At 45.7% G+C, this 24,013-nt stretch overlaps 1 long non-coding RNA gene across 2 annotated transcripts in view; it reads left to right on the plus strand.

Moving 5' to 3' along the window:
* The first annotated feature begins 12,576 nt into the window (after window positions 1-12,576).
* Window positions 12,577-24,013, plus strand: part of LOC144149325 (uncharacterized) — a 77,482-nt gene continuing 66,045 nt past the window's right edge. For both annotated transcript variants that reach the window (XR_013318268.1, XR_013318267.1), the window contains exon 1: window positions 12,577-12,727. This is a non-coding gene — a long non-coding RNA (uncharacterized LOC144149325). The remainder of the gene's footprint in view (window positions 12,728-24,013) is intronic.

The raw sequence follows: 24,013 nt of genomic DNA on the forward strand, positions 1-24,013 counted from the left end.
GAATCTTTCCAAACCCACTGGCTTTAGGCGTTTTCTGCCAAAACTATACGGAGCTGGCGACGAATTGCAGGCTCCGTCGTGGCAGGATAACACAAACATTGCCGAATACGTGAGCGATGTTTTCCTCATTTTCTGTTCCTTTCCTTTCTGAGTCATCACACCCTACTATTCAAAAACGTAATTTGAGTAAAAGTTGGCCTCAAGACACTTTTCGGAGCCTTGACGCGTTTCAAGAACTGAACTCATGCTGCAAGTGCGCCCTTTCGCGAACTGATGGGCCCGAAAACTGCTACTCAAGGTAGCTCCCAGGCTACATAAAGTGCGTCTTTTCACGACAATCATCGTGGTCTAGGACGATAGCTTTGATTCCGCGCGTCCTTAGCGAGAAATTCATACTGCTCTAAACAATGAAGTGCTTTCTGCAAGCAAAAATGATTCGTGCACGCACGTGCCGGCCGCACACGGCTGTGTCTGCCCCCGAACAATGGCTAGCAGCCACGCCGCGCTGCCAGCGTCGGCACACTGGTGCTGCCTCCGTGCGAAGTACGACGCCGGCAGGTGCACTGCAGTTTATGGTGCCTTGGCAGACTGTAACCAATGGGGTAAAACAAGGTTCACTGACAAGAAAGTGGCTGAAACTGTGGTACAAAAATACCGAAAGGATAGTCATGCGCACTCGTATTGAAAGCGGCGACCAAATACCAGATGCGATGTTAGGGCTAAAGGTCTCTACGGGCATCGGCCACCGACGGAGCTGCTGATCCGGAGCGTCCTTCCGTATTGGTGAGTCACGTCCCGCCCCTAATTTGTACGCGGATATTAGCATCACGCGCTAGCCCCGTTGGCAGTAGCCTAACGTGCTCCGAAAAGGACGCCTTTTAATAAGGGCGCCTCTAGGAAGGTTTGTGAAACGCGCGGTGGCCTTTTCTGATAATCAACCTTTTCGAACACTTACGAAAAGCATCGTTAGGGCATTAAATAAACTTGCCTTCAGAATACGGGGGTTACTGCCCTGTTGTGTGTGCCCGCTTCCGTAGACGCAACATCTCCGTAATACCGTTATTTCCTTCCACAGGTGGGCGATTTCTTCCCTCTTGAAACCTGGGATTAATGACGCCTGTGCCGCCGAATGGGAAATATAGAGGCATTGCAAGGTACACTGTAAAACGCAATATCATAGCAATACCGTCATATCATTTGCAGCAATAGTACACACATCATATACAAAGACTATATTCATACTTGGCTCAAGAGGACGAGACGGACGGTTAGATCGCAGTTTTTCCAAATTGGTTGGTATTTTAAATTTGCTCAGTACAAAACAGTGCAAAAATTAAAACGATTGAGGCGTATGCATTAATTATAACACAATATTTATTGCACTACTACGGTTTAGAAATTTCTTAACAATCGCACGTGTGTTCTTTTTTTTATTGTAAACTTGACATTTACAACTGCTTCTTTTTCTTAAAACATTATAACAAAATTTACAGTATAATCTTATATTTATTTGGTAATATTTCCGTAGCAAGTTTTTTTATTGTTTAGCTAGCGCTAGTAGTAACATGAATTAACAATGGCCAGCACTGATGTCCATCCACCCATCCAAGGACCTAAAGTAGTTGGCTCAAAGCACAGTAGCTGCGCCCCTAAAAAATCTTGCCACAACGTTTTTTATTTATTTATTTATTTATTTATTTATTTATTTATTTACATTTACTTACTTAGTGTCGCTAGTTACCCGCAGGGCCCAAGTGCGTTACAGAGGGGAGTGGGTTACATCGTCTTTAACAGAAAAATAAAAGCAGCAGCACAAACACAAGCTGCAAACAACAACGTAAAAATAAGCAATCACAACAAGAGGTTCCTAACAGTACATCAAAAAGCAGTCTCATCTGTTATCGCAGCAACAGACGCAGGACGGCGGTTATAACTAACGCAAGTGCTGGGGATAAACGAATCGTGGAAATGCTTTGCATGGCAGGATAGGACGTTGACTTTGTACAGATGATCAACGCGTGCTGAAATGTACAGCCGGTAAAAGGCTTGTCTATAACACAGCTTTCGTACTCTCAGCCCTATCCTGCCCCGACGGAGCGGGATTTCAATAAAACGACTGCGGAATTCTGAAGTCTTAGCCCTTCGCTTTTGCCTCCGACATGTTTGGAACGAGTATGTTTCGGCAGTTTTCGGTAGTAGCTGGTTGAAGTTGAAATCGCTGTTATAGACAAGCGTTTTACCGACTGTAAGATGGCAAAGACAGTAACTGTTTTTTTAGAATGCGATTCTTGTGAAATATTATGGGCAAAAGAAACAACTAAAATAATTTCCGCCGATTGTTGAGCAGTGCTAAAGGAAGTCTTAATTTTAGGGTTTTGACAAACGATGTCCGGTGATAATTAGAAAGACTGAACCGCGACGCACGATATTGGACTTTCTCTATTTCTGCAATGGGTAATCCTTTACCGGGATCCCATACAGAAGACGCATACCGTAGTTTTGGAAGAACTAGATATTTTTAAAGAATCAACTTGAGGGAACCAGGAGCCATATAAAAATTTCGACGGAGGTGGCTTTAATTACGGTTAGCATTTAACTACATGACCAGTGTGGAGTTTCCATGACAGGTTAAATATTATGGGGGCGCCAAGTTTTTTATAAGATTGGACAGCTTCGAGAGGACATCGTAAAAAGAGTATTTAGGTGCTGATGAGTTAGTTCGAGAAACGCGGATACATTTACATTTTTAACTATTAAGGTTCATTTCCCCAAATTAAACCATTCCATAAATTGGCTGATATCGGACTTTAACGTGTTTATATAAAATTTACTGCTTATTTCCCGATAAAATACACAACCATTACCAAAAAGGCGGACTGATGAACAGTTGTTAATTGGCAAGTTAATTATGTTGGTAAAAAACTTAAACGGCCCCAACACAGATCCTTGTGGGACACTAGAGTGAACGCCAGATAAAAAAGAAACGTAGTTATTTATAGTTACAAATTGTTCACGGTTTGTTAGGGAGCAACGTAACAATAAAAGAACATTAGCATCCAAGTTAAGATTTTTATATTTAAGAATTATTTGTGCGTGTGACACAGAGTCGAAGGCCTTCGCAAAATGAAGAAATATGCTGTCCGTAATGGACCCGCAATCTAGAAAAGGGTGGAGATCATGAGTGAAACATAATGCTGTGTTTCACTCCAGGATGATTTTCTGAGCCCATGCTATCAGTCATTAAAAACAAATTGCCTTGCGAAAATTAAGCAACGCAATAATGGATGACGCATTCAGCGAGTTTGCATTTAATGGAAGGTAATAACACTGTGAAAATTCGGTGGCGAATGTCTGTCCCCAGACTTCTGCAAGGAAACAACCCTCCCAATGTCGAATCATCCGGAATGCAGCCAGTTTCAAGTGATTGTGTGAACAGCTTTGTGAGAAATATAGAATACAATTTTGTGTTAATAAAAAATTTGATGTAGATTTTGTCAACTCCACATGACGACGTAACTTCATGTTTCTCCATAAACTGTGAAATGCCCGAGATGTCGAATACTATTTGTCGTCTATAAAGTATCTCAAGAGGTTGTAATGCCATAAAAATGGTGACAGCAAATGTGGAGAACGCAAAAGAGAGCACATCCTTAAATACCGCAGCACAATCATAAAAAGGAACCATAGCTCCATCTCTCTGGTTTTCAGAGTAATCATTAAGTTATCCTTACTTGGGTTACGGATATTCTAGAATTTCTTGGGATTATTTACTGACATACATGGTAGCGCGGTATTGATAAATTAATTCTGAGGCTCTTTCACTGCAACTTTGTACTAGGCGTCGGCTACCCTGTGTGCTTACCGTTCGAATTCTGATTTAGATAATTTTGCGGATCAAAATAAGCGTTTCTTTTGTTTCCCAGTCGCTTCACTGGTCGGTTATACCATGACGCCCCCCTGCTTAGGTAAAAGTTTTATTCGCCACGAAGTCACTTAACCAAGACGCTACCTTTCTTTTCAAAAAAGTCGAATTCTCATTAACCGATGCGTCATCAAAGCCAATAAAAAGATGCCTAGAAATGAAACAAGCTCACAATTTATTCCGTCCAAATCTGCTCTTTTGTAGTGACGGGTTTTCTTTCTGTTTGTGCGATTAAACACAGTACAATTTACTGTAAAGTCTAGCGTTAATTCGTCGATACCAACAGGTGTGCAAGTAATAGCAGAAGTAATTTCGGGTACAGAAGTAGTAGGCCTAAAACATTCGGCGTTGTCACCTTAACCATTCCAGACTGAGTAACGAGTTGGGAAAACATTAAAATCCACACACAAGCTCAGAGAATTGACAGAGTAATTCGCAAAGGACTAGGTTGGGGAGGTGCCATGGACCATACAATGCTCGGGTAATTGAAATCGCCCATTAGAATTATGCAAACATTACTAACACGTACAATGACCTCGTTGGCGGCTTCATGAAGCCTATCGACGGAAGAGTGACAAGTAGAAGGTGGTGGAACAAGGTGGTAGAAGGTAGAACAAGCCCCTACAATACGTTTTGTAAAGAAAATGCCAATCTCTACCAAAACAATGTCTACGTCACCGGTACAAGAAATTCCAGATGACAAAATGCTATCTGCGAGAGCAATTAATACACCACCTCCGCTGCTTTCTCCCCCATAGCCACGTTAAACGTTAAAGTTTTTTCCTCCATTGGAAAAGATAACTGTTGGCCACTTTTGCTGATAACCACGCTTAAGTTAAGGAAATCACGTCTGTATCGCTACAGTCAATTACACTGCAAACATCATCACGTTTCGGCAGTAAGCTTCCAATATTTGTGGCAAGAAAAGAAACAGAATCTTTCGGTACCGGCAGAATACGCCCACCTCTCACTGACCTTTATTCTACTGCGTGTGTTGACGAAGAGGTCGCGGCTGTTTCTATATATGGAGCGTTAAAACGGGATAATGATCCCTGTAGCTCAATCACGGTCATTAGCGTGATTGTAGCCGTAGCATTTTTATTGAAGTAAAAGATTTTATATCTCAACTTGTGTGCCAAATTTTGTGGTTTACCAAATTTTTTTAGCTTCTTAGTTGCATGCGCGTTGTCAGGGAATATTCTTCGCTAATGCTGACGCCACTGCCCGCAAGGTTCGAAGCACAAAGCGGATCTTTTCTTTCATTTTACAGGAAAGAAATTTGGGTACTACCGGCGTACTTTTGTTTGATGTAAGGCTTCAGTCGTCTGTGCCCGTCCAATGTCTTCATTGCCCACAGAATTTTAGAATTCCCAAATATTACTTTAATTATCTCATTCTCTGTCGCTTCCCACTTTCCTGAAGGTTCATCAGGCAAGCAGTAAAATCAAAGATTGTCCCGCCGCATTTTGTCTTCCAGTTCGTCCTGATCAGAAGGTAAACTGTCACTTTTGCTTCAGAGGCAGTCCGACACCTGCTTTATGTTTGACATCTCGGCTTTCATAGCCCTGGTGGCCAATGTTTTCGCTTCGAAAGTGGTCAGTCGCTTTTCCATATACGTAATGCTCCTTTGCATTGATACCGAGAGGAATAACTGTGTGTGATCTGTCTTCATTTTAGGCGTACGTGCATTGACGCCCTTTAGCGAAGGGAACATACCATTCGACTGGTTCTGGGGTGTATCAACCAGACGTTGTATAGTGGTATAAGTGAAGGACGCCTCCGCACGTTTAGGGGTACCAGGGTTTACCTCTACATCCCCAGAAATCAAGAGCAGTTGTTTACACTTAAGAAAGCACCCGCACAACTTTGGTAACAGCACTACCGGGGGAGGAAACATTAATAAACACACATTGTTGGAGAGTTTTGCGTGCAGCTAGCGATACAGAACCAACGTGAGAGTACAAGCGTGCTTCTAACAGGCGCATCATAACGCTGCTCCCAAGCCACTGAAGAAATCCCGGCACCGCAAGCCGCCTTCATCGGTGCAGTCCACTAATGTCCGTGTCGATGCCGTCATCTTGTAGAATTAATTCAGCTACGCTCCATGATCTGTGAGCGCCGAGGAAAGCTGTAGGGGCACCATCGTCCAAAAACGGTGATACATCGCAGCGACCGGCGGCCGATGAAGCAGCGCAGAAGGGGATCCATAGGGCAACCTCGGTGTACAAGCACACATGTGTTAGCAGCTGCATCGTAAAGCAGCTCCCAAGCCTGCTCGTGCCGTGGCCGAGACCGTGTGTTAACCGAGCTTTCATCCCCTTTGTTTTACAGCGAAGGTGTTGGTTTTTGCGGTAGTTCTTTTTATCATGCCGGGTTTGTCGAGTTATTCAAGTAAGTTTTAGCGACCTTACTTGTGCTACACCGAACGCCTTCCGTTACGCTAGCTCAGCAGGGGCACGGCTTTTCGGCGTAGCACTGAACGTTTTTAGACTTTTCATCTTCCTAGCGTAGTGTTCGATGCAGCGGATGTTCTTCTTTAGCTTTTTAAACAATCTTTAAACCCGATCTAGCTACAAATTTCCTTTTTTATTTCAAAATAACCCCTCCGGCTGGTCCGGTATGGCTTGTGTTTAGTACACTTTGCTTACCCCGCTTCTATGAGCGCTGTTTAAATTTGGCCTTTCCTTCTTTTGCAATAACCGTGCGATGTAGTGGAAGCGTTTTTTAACCTATGTCAATTGTTCGAAGGTCCTACGTGTTGGACTATTTCCTTATTCTGCGATTATGGCTACGGCGGCTCTGGTCTGTTTATATTTCGGCTTTTGGCTGTAACTTTACTAAACATGCGTCTGCCGAACTGGTTTAACTCGTCAAACTATGGGACAAGCAATGCAATGACGCGAATATGGTTTGTAAAGGAAAACCTTAAAGAACCCTTATAAAGAAACACGAACTGTCGCGGCTGCCCCCCCCCCCGCCCCCCCCCCCTCCCCGCACCGAAAAAAAGAAAACATTTATAACTGTAAATATATTCGTGCTGCGAGGTTCCCATTTGGTACCGAGGTGCTCTAAAACATAGTGAAAGAGAGTGACAAATCATTGTGACTTACATGGTATATTTCCTGACAAAAAGAATTAAAATTCTCGCAGCATCTTCCCAACAAGACCGCTATAATGAAAACTTCTATAACGATCAGGAGCAGAACAAGAGCGGTTGGAGGTGATTGGGAGAAGGAAGGAAGGAAGTAAACTTTATTTTCCTGAGCACCTTTAATCCAGGGCGCCGTCTTGGGAAGCCGTGGCCCTGGCTTCCTCCGCTCTGGACGTCAACAGGAGCTGTGTCGCTGCGCTGGAGGCCTGCGTCAACCAGTGGACCTTAGTAGGATGATGATGATGATGATAATGATTATGATGGTGAAGAACAACTAGAAGAAGAAGCAGGAGGAGAATAAGATCATGATGATGATGATGGTGAAAAGAAAATGGTACCGCACCTGACAAATGACGAAACTGAAATCGCTCAACATCTTGCAGACGGTGTTGATATGTTTTAATGAAGCAGTTGGGCTAATCGGGAAAGGGAAAGATTTGCAAACACGTTTGGTAGAGGAGGAGAGCAAGACAAGGAAAACGACATGCACGTGTTGGTTGATATAATTCTGATTGTCTATTCGCAATTAGTTGCAATTTGTCAATGTTGGACCCCTGCTTATGAACCACAGTAGGACTCAGTAAATTTCAGTTTTGCTTAATCTACGGAATCGGGTAAATCACCGTCAGGTAGTGCTAATTAAATTGACACCTTAACAGAGCTCTGCGGTATACCGTGCGTCGCCTGTAGGAATAGACAGCATTTTGTAGTTTTCCACCTGCGTACGTCTCTGAACATAGCCTTGAAAGAAACACAAAGGACTCGAAAACTATAACACTTTAGGTTTTGAAGAAGTATACCATAGTCAACCGCATCGAAGGCTTTCTTTACTTGAAAAATAACCCAAGGACACGTTTGCTGTAATTCAAAGCGGCGTTTGTTGGATTTCAACGGCTCTTACAACTGTAGTAGCGGAATTTCGGGAACGGAAGGCATGCTGTCGGAATGCCTAGATGTCCTAATTTCGTAGATACTAGATGTCCTAATTTCGTAGATATCATAGATGCTCTGGCAACAAATTTTTATAAAACGTCTTATAGCACTGAGTACAAGATTGGGCCAATAATTTTCTACGACCATTCTTGTACGTGCCGACTTTTACATATAGCTCGTGCTCACGCTTTTTTACCGGTCACGTTTCAAGTTGCCAGCTTGGGGTAATTAGCATATTGACGTTTACTTTTGCAGTTGAAACTGCAAGGCTGCTTTCACACGAGACGAGGATGATTTGAGTAACGCGTGTATACCTTTTCAGCCCGCGAAATGCATTTTCCCAAAAAGTAAAAAGACATCGCTGGAGCGACCTGCAGTACTAAAGGGCTGCATTCAATGCCACCTTGTCGCCAACTGTCACGCCTCGCCCTTAGGGGGGTACATTTCCAAAAGGGTCAGCTGCCTATGGTACGCCAGTCAGCTTCCCGCTTACTGCATAGGTTTCATCTTGTGTAGGTACAACTTGACCGTGCCTTCTGCCAGTGTGCTACAAGAAGAAAACACGACTTCCAGCTTAATGTTGCGGGAATGCAACATTTTCGAGGGATTTGTCGGTCCCTTGAAAAAGCCCAAATTTAACCCATTTTTAACAAAACCATTATATAACCACCACTAAATTAAGGACCTAAATATGGTGCCAATATTCATCGTTGTGGACGTTACTGAGCAAAAACAAACGTTATCACATATATGAGGTAAAATGTCAGTATTTAGGTGACATTTGCAGTGTTCCCTCATAAATACTGACATGGATGCTGCGAGGCAAATGAAATACTAATCCCTGTAGAATTTCTAACCATGGGGCGCTCCGATAAATAGATACACACTTGGCGGCCGTTAACATTGGAGTAGGTAGAAACTCAGAAAATGAAAATATGGTTACGCCATCTCGCAGTGGCTTGGGCGGCCAACTCCATGTTTCCTAACACCACAGCCAAGTCGCGTCAACAGTCTTGACGGCATACCCTTTCATGGTTCGCTTCGCAATTTCTATCTGCTACCCGCTTTCGTGCGACTGTAGGCAATGTCTGTCAACGCGGCTGGAATGACTTCGAAAACTTAAGCACGACTCCTAGTTCTGCGTACATAGACCTATTATCTGCATTGTTCCCAATCAGTCGGATTAAAAGGCATGTGATAGCGGCATTCACGGTGCCTGTGGGGCCAAGCGACTCTACAATATCACGGTGCCTTAAGCTTTAGCGTCGTCAAGGCGTATACAGTGCCGTGAGAAATAATTGGAGCACGGGAGCTGTGGCCGAACCGCATAGGAGTCACCTGTAGCTGCACCGACGGCAAACGAAAGGACGAGAACACACATGCGACCCTGGTGGCGGCGATAACCCACCTATACATCTCAAACAACTTCTTTAATCTGGCTTCGCGCATTCTTTTCAACATACTGGTCTCGGCGAGGGCGCTGACAGCGCAGACACATCTGACAACATCTTAACATCTTTGGTAGTCTTAAAGCGCAGGCGAGATGCCGGAGAATCGGCGCACTCAAGGAGATCTGTACTAAGTTTTTTTTTTCTTCAACTATTTTTAGCTGTGTATGCTATCAGCGCCATAACCGAAATCCGTATGCTAGGAAGAACTCTCGAATACAGGTTAAAAGAAGTGTTTTGGGATGTATAGGTGCGCTATCGCCCTCTCCAGGCGCGCATGCGTGCTCTCGTCTTTTCGTTTGCCGCCGGTGCAGCTACACGCCGCTCCGATGTGGTTCGGCCACAGTACCAGCGCTTCAATTGCTTCTGACTGCAACTGTACATTTGCGCTTCAATAATACCCGCCCAAATCTAGTGACCCTTCTGCGCAATAAATATATTCTTGCTTCACAAAACCATAATGTTTGAAGACTAAATTCTTCAAAGTAAATTCTAAATTCTTCAAAGACTAAATTCTTCTTCAAAGCCCTACAGTACAGTTTGGTGACTATTTGACCCTCTCGTACGTACTCATGGTGTACCACACATCGCGGGAGTCAAATAAAGCAGTGTCACTTTCACGTGGCTGCGCCCTTGGCCGGCCTTCTTTGGTCTTGGTGACGTGGGGTGCTTCCACTGTAGTCACTGGATTTGATTTCCGGGTGGTATCCGGACACCCAAGACTCCTCACAAGTGATTATGTTGTTTATGAAGTCTGGTCATTGTTTGTCGATTCCAGCATGTCCTCTGAGACTTCAACACGAAGTTGCCCTTGCTCGGCCGTGAGCAGCTTCGGCATGCCGCAACCTCTTCATGGCCAAATCTTCAGTAATAATGAAATGCGCAGAAAAAGTGCTGATGCCCAACTCTTTCGCAATTTCTCCGATCGTCCCACGACGGTGTCGCATCATCACAGCGTTCACTTCGGCAATGACCTGCTTATTTCAGCATGTTGCAGGCCGACCAGAGCGTGGCTTGCTCTCCACCAATTTGCGACCACCTTTACACCGGTTCTACCACTCCTTAGTTGGTGCTGCTTTTAGAATCTTCACCGAAACCCGTTTCTTCTTCCGAATGCTTTCCACTTGGCTGTTGCACTATTTCCGGCTAAATTCGATGCATTAGCGCTGCTCCCGTCGCTCCGTCATTTTCCTTGCAATAAAAAAACCGACGAGAGCACTGTGCACTACCTTACTCAAACGCTGCGTCCCAGTGACTGACCCAATCCGCAGGTGAGAAAATTCACGCCTGCGCCCGCGCCTTCAAGGTCGGCTCCTGCAAGCGCGCTTGTATCATATCCATGAGGTGTTCGCAAAAAATTATGGTCAGATATTTTTCTAAGCAAGCATTTTTCTAAGCATATTTTTCTAGAGAAGGCAAGCGCTGCAGGGAGCGACAGAAAGTTAGATGGGCAGATGAGATCAAGAAGTTTGCGGGGATAAATTGGTCACAGTTGGCACAGGACCGAGGTAATTGGAGAATAATGGGAGAGGCCTTTGCCCTGCAGTGGGCGTAGACAGGCTGGTGATGATGATGATGATTTTTCTAAGAGACTTCGTACATTCCCACCTGACTACGTCCCAGCGGGAGCAGCTTTTATAGGTTAGACTCTTTTTGCCACTGTCGTCTGAGATGCAACAGACCACTCCCTGCTGCACATCCGATAATCACCGACGATAATGAGCGAACAATACACCAACGCCCATACAGAGTTTCCGCTACACAATAGGAGACTCTTCCTCGCCAAGGGATCGAAATGCTCGAGGACGATGTCATACAACCTTAGGATAGCCCATGGGCGTCGCCACTGGTACGGGTCGAAAAGAAAGCCGGAACGCTTTACTTGGGCGTCAACTACAAAAAACTGAGCAAGGTTACAAAAAAGGGAAACTACGCTTTTCCAGGCATCGACGACTCCTTGGATCGCCTGCGCAATTCTGGGTATTTCTCTTCTCTTGATCTGCGCAGCGGATATTGTCAAATGGAGGTGGACGAAAGGGATCATGAAGGAAAACCGCCCTTACTACTCCGGACTTGCGCTTTTGAGTTTGAGGTACTACCATTTGGATTGTGCTCCGCTCCGGAGACTTTCTTAATGATGATGCACACTGTTCTATGTGGCCTGAAATGGCAATCGTGTCTGGTGTACGTAGACGGCGTAGTGGTATTGTCGGAAACGTTCGAATAAACAGTTAGTGCGTATTCATTAATTCTTCGGAGCCATTCGCGAAGACAATTACGACGGCTTCTTGGGTGCAGTGACCTTTTCTGCCCTTGGCCGAGAGCATCAACACGACCCATAGCTTGCTCCTCTTATCAGTTACATGGAAAGAAGTGTTCCCCGACCACCGAAGCTTTCCTCACATGGCAATACATCATTTTGTCTTCAGGAGGACGCCCTCAATAAAAAAAATTTGCACCCACAGAAATCCGTACCTGCTTGTTGCATCGAATGTCTTACGACAAGAAATCCAACAGGCCTGCCATGATGAACCGCCGTTGGGACAGCTTGGCTTAACCCGCATGCTGCCGCGCATACGCCTACCTTATTACTGGACCAAACTTTTTGAAAGGGTCAAGCGGTAAGTTCGTAGTAGCCATCACTGTTGGGACACATCATTCTATCATTCGTGGGTAACAAATAGATTGTTCTAGCCACGATCTTTCTAACTCGATATGCGAACCCAAGGCTCTTCCTCGCGGCACTGCCGACGAAGTGGCGAGGTTTAATATGGACAACATAGTGCTCCTACATGGCGACCCAACCATAGTGAATAAAGACCGAGAAACAGCATTCATGGCATATATAACCAAAGGGGTCTTGCAGCTCACCTACATAAGTCACAGGAGGACGACGGCCTATCACCCGCAAGCAAACCGACTGACCGAACGGGTAACTGGGACCACAGCCAATATGCTTTGTTTGTTTGTTCACGCGGACCATCGAAACTTGGGCTGCATACTAACATATGTGACGTTCGCTTATAATGCCGCGGCGGAAGAAAGTACACGCTTCTCACCATTCCACTTACTTTATTACCGCGAAGTGCTGAGAATGTTAGATTGCATGCTTTTGCCCGAACAGGCTCCCGTCACCACCACGCAAGCTGAGGACATCCCGCACCTGCAAGACGGATTGCATGCCAGTGAATCCGACACCAACAAGCAAATGACATACAGTGATACAACCTCGGACACCGAGACGTTACATAGGAGCTGGAACAGAAATTATGGGTGTGGAGGCCTCTTATCTGATGACGCCACTCCGTCAAACTTAATTTGCCACTACTTCGGCCCTTAGAAGGTTGCCTTTCGGAGAAGTAATGTAAACTATAAAGTACTCCCTGAGCGAGCCGTCAGCTCCCCCCCCCCTCAACAACACGGTCCGAAGTTGCACATGTAACAAGGATTGAACCTTACTACTTCCGTTGAACTTCGCCGGATGCCAATTTCGGGTAATGAAACCGAAGTGCGGAGTTTATTTCAGCGCTGTTTCACAAAGCAGAGCGAGTATATTTTCTTCGAGATGGGTTAATGCCGCTGTTAATATTTCGGCAATGAAGTATCAATCTCAGTACGGTATGTGCCACATAATCTGAACTGAGTTGTAAAGTGCAGATTTAGACGATGGAGGTTGGTGTTCGCACATTTTGGATTCTACTGTCTTCTCCTCGCTTTCTGCGGCATTGTACCGTTATGTTACTGTTTCTTCTCATTGTATACGCGACAACATATTAAACGCGGGTACCGAAAGCAGCCTACGAACGAAATACAATACCGGGATTGCACTTAGTACCCGTCAAAAGTTACGCACTGCTGCCGTAGTGAATTCATATTTGTTCTGAAAACAGACACGTACTGAATTCCACTAACGCGTTTGAATATCGTGAATTGTTTCACCGGAATAGGCTGATAATTCAGGTAATAGATTGTTCGGTCGCAGTGCTTATATACTTTTTCTTTTAAGGCAAGAGCTATTGTAAATGGCATTTGTAGGTGGTGTCATGGTAGCGGTACTTCTATGTTGCGCAGAGGTGATGTCATGGCTCCACCTGACGCAGGGAAGTAAACTTGCGGAATCACATTTCTTATGTGTTAACCATATCGCATTTTCAGTGATTACTTTGGCATTTTTTTCATGCTATTTGTAATGGGTAATTTTTTTGGTTAATTTTAGAAACAGAAGTTTTTCTCTTTCTTTTAGAGGTGATTGCAACTTGTCGAAATAACCCAGAACCGCACGTGGGCAACTATACTAAACTTTGTCAACACATCACACAAAACACATTAAAAGGAGTATTGAAAGAAGTGTCTGGGCTGAAATTTAAAGGTTATTTTATTTGAATATACTCTTTTAGTTACAACAGTGGCACGAGGGCATTATTAAACAGAACAACAAAATCTTCGTAACACACTATAGGTCCGTAGAACTACGATACTAAATAATGAAGAAACCTATGGCGGAATGATTGAGTGTGGTGCCATTGTAACTTAAAAAAAACAATTGCTTTTAGCTGTTGGGCAAGTGGCGGTAATTGTACTTGGGCTTCAATTTAAAAGACGCATCTAATGTTTTAGCCTCCTTTTTTTAGGCATTCCATTAGCTTTTTTCTGATAGTATACTGCTAAATTAGGTAATAAAGAAAAACTTCTTGTTTATAAGATAAACACGCAGAGGCAAAGAAATCTTGTTAAAGTTTCTATTTGTGGGGTCACAGTTGTGATTCACAGTAAACCGAAAGAGTACACAAGCCTTGATGATGCACACAACAACGTGTCAAGCACTCTAAAAAACGTTGTCGTGGCGTTTCCTTACCACGCATTTATCTGTTGTGGAAAACGTAGCCAGCTGTTCCGCAGAGTTGTCACCACGGATGGCAATCTGGAGTTTTGAGTTTCGAGACCTCGCGTATCCTCAGCGTGGGTTTTTGCGCCGCAGATAATTGTATGTTTAAGTCTGAACGCTTGTACGAGTGGGCTCCTTATAGGCGTACGGCGGAAGAGCCGGGGTGGCGAATTGAGTGTTATAGACAAATGCCTCCGGCTCACCGTGTGATTCTGGAGACATACAAATCCAGCGTGATCGTTAGAGCTCCAAGCGTATCCCGTCGGTGGCGGATGCGGCTGATGTTTTCGCTCTGATTATTGTCACTAGACTGGCACTATGGGTCTCTGTGATGTTTTTACTCGGGCAGTCTCGGAGAGCCAATTTTTCTGTTGACTTTTAGTTCACACCTCTACGCTTTGTATCCAACAAACAGCAGCTTCCGCTTCAAGTTTACACGAAAACGAAATTAAAATCTCTAGTGGTTTAATGGGAATCCTATTCATAAGGACGGCGCTAAAATCTCCAAAGCGAGGAACAAAACGTCCGAATCAAGATGAATGCACAAGGATTAGCCGATGTGAAAAGAAAGTTGGGTAATTTTTCCCTGGTCGGGATTTGAGCAAGAAAATCCCAAGTGCCACTCTCGAACGCATCCTTACACGAACACTCAACGATCTCTTAAGTTCTGTATGTGAGGACACAGTGACCGGTTATTGGTTTTGGCCTAGTGTTACCGATATGTACTCAAGAAGAAGCCTGTAATGTGACCGTGAGACTTAAAGTAGCAGGAATCAGGTGAAATAGGTAGGCTCGTTAAAATCAGTCAAACATTCACAATTCTTGGATAAAAGCAGTGCGAACTGAAAAAAAGTCGAAGGAAGGGTAACACAAGGACTAACAACTAAAGCTTAATGCCAAAATAGGTGAATATAAACACTGAATACGAACAAGAAAAGGCAATATACAGACACTGCGCATGGGCGAAATAAGTCTACCATGGTCACGAAGATAATGCGACAAGATATACGCCCGCTACAATCAAGGCCACCGTAGATATGCAATCTCTTTCGGATGGAGACTCACGCTTCCTTGGCTGAAACACTTGTCTACTCGCTCTGCTATGTGGAAGGCCTCCTTATTTTCGCGGGTTGTTTTTTCACGGTGCCTAAATAAAATGATAGTTACAGAAAAATTAGGTTTGCATTCGCTACACTTACCACAATGCGTAGAAAGGTTCGATGATGCGGGCCCTTTAATGACAATTCAGGCTCTCTCCAACGCAGGTTTATACAACTAGTTTTCCAACAAAAGCTCGGCCTCAGGGTAAATGAATGCTGTACACAACCCCCCCCCCCCCCGCTTGTGCTGGCGACATAGCGGTTCTTGTGGTTAACACCACAACCAACCCCTTTCCTATCACTTCCCCGCTTTACCTTTCTGTCAAGCCTGCCACATACAGACGTCACATGTTGCAAGCCGTTATAGCCACTTGCATTCCATGGCGATTGCCCACTTTTTTTAAGCTGTGCGCGATGGTATGAGTGTAGGGCACGACAGCCACTTTTTTGGTCGTTTCTGTGTCCTCTGCAACACCCCATCTGCCAGATTTGGTTTTCAGGATTTTCAGAAGTGTTTCATATTACCATGACAAGAGGTGATGTGGAAATCCTCCTCCCTGAACTTTTTAACTTGTGCATTGAAAGATTTTGTCATCAAGTGTTGGCACGATTTGGAAACTTCTGAGCGAAAACACGATATTGCACTGGCGTTTGTATCAAATTTGGGGTTTTAACAAACGGTATTTTTAACTAATTCGACTGCCGGGATGTTGCAGAGGACACACAAAAGCCCAAGAAAGCTGCCGTAATTTCATACATTCATAGAATCACGTATCGCCTAATACAAAAATTGGACCATCGCTATAGAGAGCAACTGGCTATGATGGCTCGCACTAATTTGCGTACTGTACGTGGCAGGCTTGACAGAAAGATGAAGCGGGGAAGTGATAAGAAACGGGTTGGTTGTGCTGTTAGCCACTAGAACCGCTATGTCGCCAGCGGGAGGGGTGTTGTGTACAGCATTCATTTACCCTGTGGCCGTACGTTTGTTGAAAAAAGTGGTCGCTGTGCCAACGTGCGTTTTAAAAAGCATGAAGTGTCATTAAAGAGACCTCTGTCATCTCATTTATCTTCGCATTGTTCTGAGGGCAGCAAGTGTAAAACCTACTTTCCGTCAACTAACGTTTTATTTAGGCACTGTGAACAAACACCCCGCGAAAATATGGAGGCCTTCTACATAGCAGAACGAGGAAACAGATATGTCAGCCAAGCAGGCGTATGTCTACATCGCAAAGAGATTTTCATATCTGCGTGGGAGATGATTGTAGCAGGATTATATCTATTTGCCTTATCACGGTGACGTTGGTCAACCTATTTCGCTCATCCGCAGTGTCTTTTTATTAGTTTTTTTTGTTTTTGTTGAATATTTATATCCAGCTTCCTTGACATTCAATTTCAGTTTTTCGTCGTTGCGTTGCATTTCTTTCGCCTTTGTTTAAGTTTGCGCTGGTTTGACCAGGGAAGCCATTTACAACTAGCCCAGCTTGCAACCCTCCTGCAAACGTTCCCCGGAATAAACATGGTTTTTGAGCCACTTGCGTCACTATGAGCTGGACATAAGAAACATAAAAGGTCTTGCCTCATTGTTGATAAACTAAACGCGAAATAGCTAAAGAACCACAAAGCGGGATAAATGGCTCATGTTGCATGCTAATTCATAGAAGAGAGGAGGGCCAGCCGTACCTTATTTTCCCCTACGCACATACTTTCATCTTACTTCAATATTCCGCCTACCTAACTTTCACCAACTTGAATGGAAACGCTTGCTTCCGTATGCAACGCACGTGACTTTCGAGGACGACAAAAACGTAAATTATCAGTATCACTTAGATTTATTCTGGAATATTCAGTTAGGGTGAAGCACCCTCCAAGACCAAATGTTACTTCCATGTTTTGTAGGGAAAAAAAGCATGAGAAAGGCAGCCGGAAGACCGACCTTCGCTGAACAACCGCCTTTTTTTCAGCAACCCAGAAGATATCATAAGCCCTGACTTTTACCCAAATCGGCACGTACAAATCCTTATACAGGACAAACGGGATTACGTACACGATATTTTTGCAAAAATACAGGCTATATGTGACAGTGGCATACAGCCCGTACAAACAATTCTGCGATGCACGCGCACGCACGCACGCCCGCAAGCACGCACGCACACATACACACACGTACAAGCACACACGCGCACGCACGCGCACACGCACGCACACACGCACACAAACACACAATGCGCGCGCGCGCACACACACACACGCACAGACATAGACGAACACACACACGCACGAACGCACGCACTCACGCAAACACACACGCACACACACACGAGCGATGGCACGCGCACGCGCAATCATGCACGCACGCACGCACTCTCTGTGTTCCAGCTGTGTTATTTCGGCGAGTGAGGCGCTAGACCTGTCACCAGATCGTTGAAAAGCGCTAGGACCTATGTATTAAAGCGATGGCATTATTACCTTCATTTTTATATTTTCCGATGTCACGTAGCCGTCCGTTAGAAACCGTGCTCTTCAAGCATCCACAAAAATAGGTCATCCCTGTCACCCCGAAGCTGCAACTGCGGCAGACAAGTGTGGGGGCTCGCCTAAATCTGGAATAGGGCGCAGTGGCTCCTGAAGCGTGAAATGAAGGCCAATGATACTACGGCGGAGAAGAAGGAACCGATACGGATTTTCAGCAGCAGGTGTCGTGGTAGGCAGTGGAGCACGCTTTACGAGTTTGCGAATGCAGCATGCTCGCAGACACGTCGCCAGCCGCAGCACACACCTGATGCCAGCACATCACGGTGCCTCTCGGAGACATCATCCATTCATCATTATCACCACCACCTGCCTATCTACGACCACTGCAGGGCAAAGGCCTCTCCCATTATTCTACAAATACCCCGGTCCTGTGCCAACTGGGACGAAGTTATCACCGCAAACTTTTCATCTCATCTGCCCATCTAACTTTCTGCCGCCCCCTGCAACACTTGCATTCTCTAGGGATCCACTTTGTTACCCTTAAGGGCTAACTGCACTCAAAATTTCAACCGCGCGAAATCACTGTTCCTGCCTAGTATGACTAAAAAGACCGCAATGTACGAAGTATGACACCTAAAATGTGCGTAATTACGCCGCAAGCGACCAGCAAAAGTCGACGATTTTGAAAACGAAACTGGGCAAAACGCGGCCATTACGGGAAGGCGGAAGTGACGTATCAGCCATTTGTGCGAGCGGCCAGACGGCCTGGCCCATGGAGGAAAGAAAAGGTTAGGAGAGGCCCTGACGTCACATTTGTGAAGCCGAGTCCCGCCATGACTTCAGCCCACGGAGCCCAGCACTCTATCCCATCATCCTTTGCTATCTCCGGTTTGATTTGACTAACATGGCGTCGCCCTGCCCTCCCGCTTCGCAGCGAAAACAGCTTCGTCGCTAATTCCTCGGTGCGATGTCATGTTCTAAGCTGTTGATTTCGCCTTCACTTTGCCCATTCTAACCCTCACCCAAAGTTTCAATCGAAAAACGGCCTTCGTTTTTGAGATAGAAGGACGATTTTTCAGCTCTTAAGCCTGGCAAAGTAGCGTTTGTCGTCGTCATAGCAACAGCCTCGCGGGATGGCGAACGCGTACGAGTTAAGGCCGCCTCCGACGGCGTAGTTTTCAAACTGGCCTAATCTAAAAACGTTTTTCGTAGCGACTGCGCTAGTTTGCAAGCGTTGCGAGGCAGCCACATACCAAGCGCCTTAAAAATTGTCTGTTCTATTTGCCCAAATTTGGCCACCGCAGTTGTAAACAAGTAAGCAACATTGTCCATGGGCTCAAGAAAAATGACGCCACTTCCTCCACACTTTTCGCAATGCATTGGGATGCTAGGGGCCTCTCCTGAGTTTCTTTCCTCCATGGCCTGGCCTCTCAATCCTGTGGCCTGACGGCGCGAGCTGTGCTGACCGGCCGGCGCGGCCTGCTCGGTAACCCAGGAGGAGTGTGCGAGCGAGCGCGTGCGGGGGTGTGCGAGGCGCGCGGAAAAGCGAGCGCTTGTCCCTCAAGCACGGCACTAATCGTGCCCTCCGACAGCAGCACACCGCGTAGGCATGCTGTCGCGATGACACTCGAAAAGGAGAGAAGCGTACGGTTAACGAAGCCTCTTCGGAGCCATGTAAGCCAGGCGCACCGGCGGCGCGAAGTACGAGTTTCCTGCATTCTCCCGCTGCGAGGCAGGCCGATCGTCCTGGACGGCTGGCATGTCACTTCCGCTAACTGGCTGTTTGCGCGACACGCTGGCAGGTGCTTTGTTGTCTGCAAGGGCGTTATTCTGAGTCGCAGTAGTTGCAGTAGTTCTCATGGTAGTTCTCTCGCACTACTGAGTCGCAGTAGTTCTCATGGTACCTACTACACATACTACACAAAGAAATTTAGTCAGGGTTAAATTTGAGTGCAGTTGGCCTTTAATGACCAAGGGTTATCATGCCTTCGCATTACATGCCCTGCCAACGTCCATTTCTTCTTAAATTCTACTAATATGTCCTTAACACGAATTTGTTCCCTCACCCACTCCACCCTCTTCTTGTTCCTTAATGTTACACCTATCATTTTCCGCTTCATTGCCCACTGAGTCGTTCTCAATTTAAGTTGAACCCTCTTAGTGAGCCTCCAAGTTTCTGCCCCGTAGGTGAGTACCGGTAATATGCAGCTGTCACACACTTTCTTCTTCAGGCACAATGGTAGGCTGCTATTCATTATCTGAGAATGTCTGCCGTATGCACTCCACCCCATTCTGACCCAACTAATTATCTCTGCCTCATGGTTGGGACCGGGAGTCACAACTTGGCCGAAGTAGATATATTTGCTAAACACTTCCCTACCTCGCCCCCTATCCCAAACTGCTGTGCTGTCCCGAGGTTAATGATCATTACTTTGGTTTTCTGCATATTAGTTTTCAGGCCCACGGTTCTACTCTGTCCGTCCAGGTGCGGGAAGCATGCTTTGCCATTCGTCCACCGAGTTACTTAGCAAGGTAACGTTATCGGCAAACCAGAGGTTACTGAGATATTCTCCATTAACCCTTACTCCCACCTGTTCCCAATCCAACATTCTGAATATGTCTTGTAAACATGCTGCGAATAACATTGGAGAGATTGTGTTTCCTTGTCTAACGCCCTTCCTTATAGGTATTTACTGCTCTCCTTATGGAGGATGATGGTAGCTCTGGACCCATTGTAGATATCCTCTAGTATTCTTGCATAATGCTCATCTACCCGTTGATTCTGTAATGCCTGAATGACTGCTAGGGTTTCGACCGAGTCAAATGCTTTCTCATAATTTATGAAGGCAATATATAGGGGTTCAGTATACTCAGCGCATTTCTCTATACCTGATTGATCATGTGAATATGGTCCATTGTTGAATTACCTTTACGGAGTCCTGCTTGTTCTTTAGGTTGACTGAAATCTAAGGTTGCAGAAATTCTGTTAGCTTTTACCTTGGTTAGTACCTTGTAGACGACTGACAGTAAGCTGATCGGCCTGTAATTTTTAAGTCCTTCGTGTCACCTTTTTTATGGATTAGGATAATATTCGCGTTCTTCCAAGATTCCGGTACACTTGGGGTCATTAGGCATTGCGTATACAGGTTTGCCAGCTTTTCAAGTACCATTTCTCCGCCATCCTTCAAGAGGTCTGCTGTTATCTGATCCTCACCGGGTGCTTTGCCCCCTTCGATTTCTTTCAAAGCCTTTCTTACTACTTCGGTCGTTACTGGTGGGATGTCTATCTTCTCTGAACTACTTTCTCGTTCAGCATTATCCTGGATGTCCCGGCTACTGTGCAGATCCCTACAGAACTTCTGGGCTGCTGCGAATATTTTATTCCTATTTGTGATGACATTGCCTTGCTTGTCTTTAAGTGCATGCATCTGATTTTTCCCCACGCCAAGACGTCTCTTCACTGCTTTCAGGCTACCTCCGTTCTTTACAGCGTATTCGATCCTCTCCATATTATACTTCCGTATGTCAGCTGTCTTACGCTTATTGGTTAACTTCGAAAGCTCCGATAGTTCTATTCTGTCAGCTGGGGTGGAGATAGTCATGGTTCGCCGTTTCCTTATTAGATCTTTCCTCTCCTGGGAAAGTTTACCAGTATCCTGTCTAGCCATCGTGCCCCAGACTTCTACAGCACACTCCGTGATAATGCGTGTAAGGTTGTCGCTGGCTTCCTGTGTCGTAAGCTCGGCTTCCTCGGTAATAGCTTAATATCGGTTCTGCAGCGCGATCCTGAATTCTACTTTACGTCGTGCTGTTAGCTCATTATTCGGTTTCTTTCGTACTAGCTTGTTGCGGTCCCTCCTCAAATCTAGTTTAATTCAAGATCTTACCATATGGGGGTCACTACACCTTACCCTTACGAGCACTTCCACATCCTTCACGACGCCAGGGTATCGCATATGTGGTGTATTTCATTTTATGCTCCCCATTCGGGATCCTCCGCGTCCACTTCCGGCTCTCCCGTTTACAGACGAAGGTATTCATTAAGCGCAGGTTATTCCGTTCTGCAAGCTCAGCTATTCCCCCCCCCCCCCCCTGTAGCAGGTCCCCCTGCTATTTCTACAGCCCAGACCATAGTTCTCAACTATCATGTTGTCAGCTGATTCTCGCCAACTTTAGAATTCAAAGCCCCCATAACTACGGTATACTGTGTTTTTACTTTAGCTATTGCCGTTTCCACATCTTCATAGAGGCGTTCCACTGCCTTGTCGTCGTGGCTGTATGTGGACGAAGAGCTTTGTACCACCTTCAGCTTCTACCTCCTATTGAACCTAATTACAAGACCTGCTGCCCTTTCATTACTGCTATACTGTTCTTCTTGGTTGCCAGCTATGCATTTATTGAGTATAAATCCCACTCCCAATTCTCTTCTGTCCAGTAGACCACAGTAACATAGGACGTGTCCTTTTTTCAGCTCCGTAAGGGCTTCACCTGTCCTCCTAACCTCACTAAGCCCTATGAAATCCCATTTAATGCCCTTTATTCCTCGAACAACACATCTATACTCGCTTGACTAGATAAGGTTCTCGTGTTACACATTGGCAGGTTCATATTCTAATGGTGGCCTGCCCGAGTGCAGGGATTCTTAGCACCCTCTAATGCGCCACGGCCCAGCCACTGGAGACTGAGGGTTGTGGGTTAATTGGCGTATTCATGGGAGGTTGTGGCCGTTACTACACAGGCGCGCAGCCACTGGAGACTGAGGGTTGTGGGTTAATTGGCGTATTCATGGGAGGTTGTGGCCGTTACCACAAAAGCGTGCCCAATCCTGCTCTGGTGAGGGAGAGCGTTACCGGCAATGGTTGCCGGGGTCAGGCCGCACCCCAAGCCCCATTCTGCAATACCATCAATACGCGGATTTTTTTTCCCTTTATATATCTGGTGGGAATTGTCCGGCCCCGGGATTCGAGCCATGGTCCTTCTGCACGAGAGGCGGATGCTCTACCTCTACGCCAGCGCTGCACCCTACGCCACCGCTCCAGAGGAAGTTAAAAAGTTTTATTTTTGATACCTCATGGGCCCATTCAACACCTGGCATGTGAGGCTCGCCGATGTAGACGGCTCGGGATTTAATTGGTCCTTATAACGTGCGTCGAAATCTCGACAGCCAGCTGATTTTGTGTTCTGCTTCCATCAGGGAAATGGCCGCTGCTGTCGAGTAGGGAACCCACGTCGTGGGGGTCAGCAAAGCATTACCTTACCCCCTGAGCAGCCACTGCGCGATGTTTTGAATGGGAACTGCTACCGGCACCAAGATTGCATGACCAATAAACACAGGGTGCAAACAATTAACACTAGTATATGAAGAATCAGGAGAACATAAATATGACATGTAACAAACAATATTTGAGCCCGTTATATAGCCTGCAAATACACGAATTTTCACACTAATAATCGACATTCTCGCGGTTCGGTTTTCGGCGCAAGCTCTGTTTGGCAAACGACGGATGACGCAATGCCGTCGGGGTTATATCACGTAAAACCGCTCGGCATGGTTCCTGACTAAAGCAGCAGAGCCGATCACGCAATCGCCAAAAAAGAGAAATTACAAATTCCATAAATTATCAAACGCCTAACCATAACAAGACCAGGTAAAAGGAAAGAAGAAACGACAACTCATGCAGCAACTGATAATGAGCCAAATATCGGAGCACTTACCGTAACACCTTACGAGCGCAGAATTTAATAATCTAATCACCACCACCGGACACCACATCAGGCAGACCTCACCATCGTAATTTCTACCGTGCGACGAACTGACAACAGGTGAGCTACCAGGGTAACAAACAAATACACATTTGTCTCGACGTAGGTAATAAGAATATGTGGTGGCAAAGAATGCGCTCGGTTAGCGCCCGACAGGTGCGGCGAAAGGTCAGTGGGAGAGGCCGTCGTCCTGCAGGGGACCTAGTAGGCTGCTGCTGCTGGTCACGATAAAAAGGTCCTCAAATTGGGCTTCAACCTTTGAAGAAATAAAAAACCGCTCTCCCTGCATCAAAGGAGGGGCCTGGGCTACCGCACTGACGCCAACCTTCAGAATGC

This window comes from Haemaphysalis longicornis, unplaced genomic scaffold (assembly GCF_048455015.1).
Source record: "Haemaphysalis longicornis isolate Haplotype H1 unplaced genomic scaffold, Haemaphysalis longicornis Haplotype H1 scaffold_8, whole genome shotgun sequence".
NCBI lineage: Eukaryota > Metazoa > Arthropoda > Arachnida > Ixodida > Ixodidae > Haemaphysalis > Haemaphysalis longicornis.